This window comes from Peromyscus eremicus, chromosome 4, assembly GCF_949786415.1.
Source record: "Peromyscus eremicus chromosome 4, PerEre_H2_v1, whole genome shotgun sequence".
Lineage (NCBI taxonomy): Eukaryota > Metazoa > Chordata > Mammalia > Rodentia > Cricetidae > Peromyscus > Peromyscus eremicus.
In genome coordinates this window covers 51,576,662-51,583,815 of record NC_081419.1, presented here as the reverse complement: position 1 = coordinate 51,583,815, position 7,154 = coordinate 51,576,662, and the positions used below count along the sequence as shown (strand labels likewise).

Genomic DNA, 7,154 nt, shown 5'->3' with positions numbered 1-7,154 from the left:
GAGGGACGTCTCAGCAAGGATCTTCTCTATGACAGCAAATGAAGGTCTTCACACCCAAAACTCTTTTGAGAACGAGATTGATTTGGGAAGGAGGAGTCCAGGAGAGTAGCTGCCTCCACCAGCCTTTTTTTTCTAACTGACCAGGCAGGGCAGTTTACACATGAAGCCTCGAGGGTGGAGTCAACCAGGGGTTGACTGGGGCCCAGGGTTCTATTGTCCTGCTCTGTGATTGGCTGGTTTCACAAGTCAGTTGGCCAGGGGCAGAGATGGCTCTGATCTAACTGAGCCAAACTGTGTTTCTTTCTGCCCTGATCTGAGCTGTCTTTCCCTAGTTCTGGGCTCCAGGGTCAGGGTGGGTTTCTTTAGCCAGCCCCTTTTCCCTACAGCATGACCCTTGGACACCATCATGGCCTCAGATGTCGGCCCAGGTCCCAGGCATCTGCACAGCCATCAGTGGTGACAGGAGCCTTGACTGTGGTAGGGACACAGAGCCTTTTAGTTTTTTAATAGTGTCCTTTTCTTTAAATCACATAGCTTTCAATTTTGGTGAAGTTTAATTTGTTTACCTTTTCTTTGGTTGCTTGTACTTCATGTGTCTTAATTAAGAAAACACTGCTAATCCAAGGTCATGAATATACACTTGCACTTTTTCCCCCTAAAATGTTACATAGTTTTAGTTCCTATGTTTAGGTTTTTGGTCTATTTTGAGCTCATTTTATATATAATGTGATGTAGGAGCTGAGCTTCATTCTTTTGTCTGTTGTCTGTGGATACTTACTAATTCTATAGGCATCTTACACTGAGTGTCCATAGTTTCTGGTAGTCAATGTGAAGCTTTTTTTTTTTTTTTTTGGCAGTTCTGCAGTTTTATTTGATATCCAGCAGGTTGGTTCTTGTCCACACTGAGTCTGTAGAATTTTGAATGTGGTAATAGGCACGTACGTCACCAGTGTGTAGAACTTGTTTAGTGAATCCTCATCCTCATTACATTTTCTGGACAAATGTATACATACACAGTATGGAACATTCCTTTGGCTCAGACGGCTTTGTTGAGCCTGGTAAAAGTGCACACATCTGGAGTCCCCATCTCCTTCATGGCAAATTTCCAGATTTCTTTGAGTGCCCAAGGGGCATGCTTCTTGAAGCCCACTCCATGGATGCGCTTGTGAATGTTGAAGGTGTGTTACCCGGCCACTTCCCTGTTGATGGCAGAATGGCTCTTCTTCACGCCATGCTTCCTTGTGGGAGCCTTTATGCCGGGCCCAAGTTGCAAAGGCTGCAAAGCACTTATACTATTTATACTATTGTTGTTTTGTTTTGTTTTAAGCCTGGGTCTTACTATGTAGCCCTGGCTGGCAGGGAATTTGCTATATAGACCAGGCTAGCCTCAAACCCACAGGGTTTCTGCCTCTTGAGTGCTGATGATACTATTTACCCAACAGTGAGCAGTAATTTTTATGTGTCCTATTTTAGCATTATTTTAAGATCACTTTCTCTTCTTCCTTTTATAGCAATGATTGGGCAACCAACGTCTTCAGTTTTACACTCCTGTTTGGTAGCATTTATTGACTTAACTTTAGTCAATTGTAATTGTTAGCATAAACACTGGTCTATTGCCCATAATGCCTCCTTGCCTGCTTGTGACTGGAATCAAGGAGCTATTTAATTCAGTGAAGTTACTCATCCCAACAAACAAAAATAATCTGAATAAAAACTGAGCCCAATGGCACAGTCTTTAACTCCAGCTCAAGAGGCTGACACTATGAGTTTGAGGCTAGCCTGGTCTATATAGCAAGCTCCCGGCCAGTCTTAAAAAAAACAAAACAACAAAAGAATTTCAAATGAGAAAAGTTTGGGTTCTGCCTCACTTTTAACAAATGAATGTAACTTCCAATTTAGCACTCCAGGGCAAGAAAAACCTTGGCTACCTTTGAAAACGTTACAGGAAAGAAAAAAAGCTCATAGACCCTTGCGCCTCTATTCCTCAAAGACAGTCAGACCTAAGCCAGTCTGTAACCTACTACCGTGGAAATGGCATTCTAACAAGCAGATGCTCTGAGCAAGAATGTGAATTATTGATGCACCATAGCACTGTCACTAGCAGACCACGGAATCTACTTAAAAAATTCTTTTACAGACGTAGTTGATTCTGCGGCAGCACTGGGTACCCTCAAAGCCACGGATACACCATGGAAACACTGATGAAGCTGCTAACTGCTCTGTCCGTGTGTTCATCGTAAATGTCATTATTCAAGAAATTTAAGAACCGTAATGATGGGAAATCACACAGAAAGAAAAGAGGAGGAACGGAAACTCTGTCAGCAACAAGGGCGACATTTTTATTCAAGAGGTCCCTAATGATGGAAAATCACAGTGAAGGCAGAGACGAAACTGGGTTTCCATAAAGAACCCAACACATACCAGTCGTACGCGCAGGAGAACAGCCGTAACAGACGCATAAAAAGAAAGAAAAACAAAATTAACGAGACAAGTTGTACCAGGCCTGACACACAAAACAGCAACAAATCACAGCACATTCTGAAGATTAATTTCAACGCATCTTCTGAAATAAGCAGGGAGACAGACAGCATCAATATTAATGATGCTGGAATGGAACTCCCTGAAAGAGCCACGGCAGAAAGCAGCACATGAAAATGTTTTGTTTTTAAATGGGTTGTAGATTGGATCACAGGACCATCAGGAAAATGAAGGGACATCTATAAGAACATCATAACAGGGCCAGCTGTGTGATGAGCAATTACAACATCATCGTTAAAGTCCCCAATGTAAAAGAAAAACATCAGTGTGGAAATCAAAGGAATGTCAACAGTCTGCAGATGAGGTAGAGGAAAGGAAAGAATGGATGTTATTGAGACTCAATTGCCTGCACTGTGTCTATATTGACTATCCTTGATAAAACGGACAATAGGCATTTGGAGAAAAATGAGAATTTGATTCATCTTGGATTGCACTTGCTCCCCTGCAAATCGTCGGGTAAGGCAGGCTGGGAGTCAGCCCAGAGCTTCCGGTGCTTAAGCTGTTGCTGGTGGCAGATACTTCTGGACAATGTGTCAAGTGTCATGGGTTCCTACAAATCTGCAGATGTGTCTCTTATGTCTTGTATAGCTCAAAATTAAAACAAGTAGAGTTACAATGTGTAATAACATGGTCTACTTAGTCCTATGTTACAGTCTAAATTCTTAGGACAGATTTGCTGTTAAAAGGCAAATGATCCTTTATTTGTTGGTCTTACGAAGTTCTGACCTCTAGTTGTGTAAGTCCATGGGCTGGGTAGCAGTGTGTCATGGCAATTTCTACCTCTGTGTGTAGGAAAATAACACCCCCCTCAAGCTTTGCCTCTTGTCCCATAGCTCTACAACATGTATGGTTGCAGGAGATTAAGCTACCTAACAACTAGCTGAGCCTAAGCAAAGAAGAGCAGAGTGAGGACCATTTCCAGCCGCAGTAACAAAGGCAAAACATACCTGGGACAAAACAGTACCTGTAAGGCCACGTTCATTTCTAGTACCCTCTAGAGAACAGGTGGGAAGGTATAGACATCTCTGGAGTACTTAAACTAAGAGAGCTTTTTACAAAACTTTGTTCGATGATAGCCCAGGAGGAAATAATGCTAGCATGGAGGCAATATGAAAATAGTCCCTTGGATTCTCTAGAATGCTTTCCTTCAGGAGGCAGCGGCACCCAGCTACAAATGGTAGCACGCACCTGTGACACCAGCACTTGAGAGACTGCGGCAGGAGAATTACGAGCTTGAAGTTGGTGTTGGTATGGTGGTTTGAATAAGAATGGCCCCCATAGACTCATATGTTTGAATATTTTTGTGGAACTGTTTGGGAAGGATTAGCCAGTTTGTGGGAGGATGTGTGTCACTGGGGAGGGGGGGGCAGGCTTTGAGGTTTCAAAAGACAAATGCCACTCTCAGTGTGCTCTCTGTCTCCTGGGATCCAGATGTGTGCTCCCAGCTGTTCCTGCTGCCATGCCTTTTCTTCACTGTTATGGACACTAACCCTCTGAAACCATAAAGCCAATGAAATGTTTTCTTTTGTGAATTGCCTTGGTCACGGTGTTTTATCACAGTGACAGAAAAGTGACCAATGCAGTGGTTTACATAGCAAGACCTCGTCTCAAAATGGAAAAGAAGAGGGAGAGAGAGAGAGAGAAAGAGAGGGGAGAGAGAGAGAGAGAGAGAGAGAGAGAGAGAGAGAGAGAGAGAGAGAGAGAGAGAATACTGTATTATCCTCCCTTGGAATGTTGGCTAGATTTAATGAGAAATAGATTATGATGGAGAAAATGATCAGTTATAAAAGACTCTGATGTTGCATCTTTTCTCTCTTGAACCATTCACTCTGAAGAAGGCAATTGTCATTTCCCAAGGACACCTAAGGAGTCCTGTGGAGAGGCCCACCTGACAAGGAACTGAAGCCTCCTAAGAACAGCAATAGCAATGACTGAAGCCTTCTTATCCATCCATCCATCTATCTATCTATCTATCTATCTATCTATCTATCTATCTATCTATCTATCATCTATCTATCTATTTGGTTTTTCAAGATAGGGTTTCTCTGTGTAGCCCTGGCTGTCCTGGAAATCACTCTGTAGACCAGGCTGGCCTTGAACTCACAGATATCCTCATGCCTCTGCCTCCAAGACTGGGATTAAAGCATGTGCCACCATGCCTGGCTTTAAAAAAATTTCTGTACCTACAAAGTCATGCATATTCTTATGTACCCAAAGAATAATTGCAATTTAAGATTCAATTTCTTTTTTAAAAGGTTTATTTTACTTTTATTTATGTGTATGGGGGTGTGTGTGTGCTGGTGCTGTGGAGGCCAGAGGGATCCCCTGGAGCTAGAGCTGTGGGTGGTTGTGGGCCACCTGACCTGGATGCCGGGAACCAAACTCAGGTCCCTGCAAGAACCATTCCTAACCACTGAACCCCTTCAGCCCAGGGAAGAGATCTTCTTTTTTGATGGTGAGACAAAAGAGAAATTAGATACCAAATACCATAAGGAAGGCTCACAAGCCTGTAATCTCATTTCCATGTGCTGAAAGAGCCCCCGAGAGAGGAAGGGAAAGTTGTTCCTTTTCTTGGATTTTGACCAGTCTTCTATTGCTTAACGGACTGCCTTCATCCATGCTAACAGGATATTGCAGTTTGTATGGGATGAGAACACAGACAGAAACACCAAGTACAAAGAAAAAACCACACTGGAACTAGACTGAGACATTTGATAAACACTGAAGAGGATAGTAGGTACCTTTTTTTCTTTTTCCCTCCCTCCCTCCCTCTCTCCCTTCCTCCCTGCTCTTTCTTTCTTTCTTTCTTTCTTTCTTTCTTTCTTTCTTTCTTTCTTTCTTTCTTTCTTTCTTCTTTCTTTCTTTCTTTCTTTCTTTCTTTCTTTCTTTCTTTCTTTCTTCCTTTCTTTCTTTCTTTCTCCCTTCCTAAGACAGGCTTTCTCTGTGTAGCCTGTCCTGGAACTCGCTCTGTAGACCAGCTGGCCTCTCAAATTCGGAGATCCGCATGCCTCTGTCTCCTGAATTCTGGGACTAAAGTTGCAAAACACTATGCCCAGCTAAAGGACATTAACTTAGAGCAGTAACCACAGGCAAATCAATGGGGCCCGTCTTCCTTAACTGCTATGTAAATGACCATGGCTACAGACCATGTCACCAATTCTTCCTTCTTCCTCCACTGACCTCAGATAGCATGCAGCAGGATTCTGTCTCCATTGTTACTGCAGAAACTGCAGAAGAGGAAATGGCTTTGGGAATCTTGAAGGAACTCTAACTGGCCCGGCAGAGGTTGTAAGTCTTCATTTTGGGGTGTTTCTATTTTGTTTTTTGTAACTTTGGGAATCGTCCTGCCACAGGGCTGCACTTTAGACTTGGAACATCTCTTTTTTTTTTAAACAAACAAACAACAGCACTCTACAGCTTGGCTCCTTGTGAATGTGGCCAGTTCCTTTTCTGCTTCTCTGATACACACTGTGGCAAAGCCAGGAGTCATCTCCAGGATTACCATGCTGTTTGGACCTTCCAGCCACCAGAAATGTGAGCCAAATAAACATCTTTTACTTTATAAAATACCCAGCATTAAATATTGTGTTAAGGCAACACAAAATAGACTCAGCCATTCTATGAGCTCAATTTACCTTAACTATCTCTTTAAACCCCCCTCTCCAAATATAGGCACGTTTTCAGATACCGGGGTTTTAAGACTTCAACATATGAATTTGGATGAGAGACACAATTAAATGCATAATAAAGAGCATGTCTGCTAGGCGGTGGTGGTGCACGCCTTTAATCCCAGCATTCGGGAGGCAGGAGGATCTCTGTGAGTTTGAAGCCAGCCTGGTCTACAGAGCGAGTTCCAGGACAGGCTCCAAATCTACACAGAGAAACCCTGTCTTGAAAACAAAACAAAACAAAACAAAGAAGAAGAAAAAGAACGTGTCTGTGGGAGCAAGAGGACTTGAAAGAACATGATGAGATCACTGTTTATTGTAGCAAAAGTGTAGTGTAATCTGAAATAAAGCAGAATGGGGCTGGTGTTCAGAGGTTTACGGTTCTAATCTACCAAGGTAAGATTTCATCCTGGAGGTTATAGGCCTTGAAAGAACTGAAATCATAGAAATGCCCCAATCAGGCAGGTTGTGGTGGTGTACACCTTTACTCCCAGCACTTGAGGCAGAGGCAGGCAGATCTCTGAGTCTGAGGCCAGCCTGGTCAACAGAGTGAGTTCTAGGACAGCCAGGACTATACAGAGAAACCCTGTCTCAATAAATCAGAAAATAAAAAAAAAAAAAAAAAGGAAAGAAAAGAAGTGTCCCAATCAAAGGTGAGTGTTTTGAATAGCCTGCAGTGCAGGGACTGGACTGTAGAGAGGGGGAATGTTTGAAGAGACAGAAACTAGTTAGGAAGTTAATGGTGAATTAGACTACAAACCAGGATGGCATCCGCAGAGTGTTAGTGTAGAGACTGTATGGACAGTAGCTGGATGTAAAAAAGTTGGCAGCCCTGCAGAAAGCTAAAAGACCATGAAAACAGAAAGCTGTCCGTGAGGAAATGAGGCCCAGGCTCAACCTCTAGTAATAGACCAAAAATAAAATAAAATCAAAAGTGTGGCCAGGTGT

The 7,154-nt window shown here is 42.8% G+C and overlaps 1 long non-coding RNA gene across 1 annotated transcript; it reads left to right on the top strand.

Moving 5' to 3' along the window:
- Positions 1-271: 271 nt before the first annotated feature.
- On the top strand, positions 272-3,164 carry LOC131908117 (uncharacterized). Its single transcript, XR_009378549.1, has 2 exons — positions 272-477; positions 1,900-3,164. It is a non-coding gene; the product is annotated as an uncharacterized LOC131908117 (long non-coding RNA).
- The last annotated feature ends 3,990 nt before the right edge of the window (positions 3,165-7,154 follow it).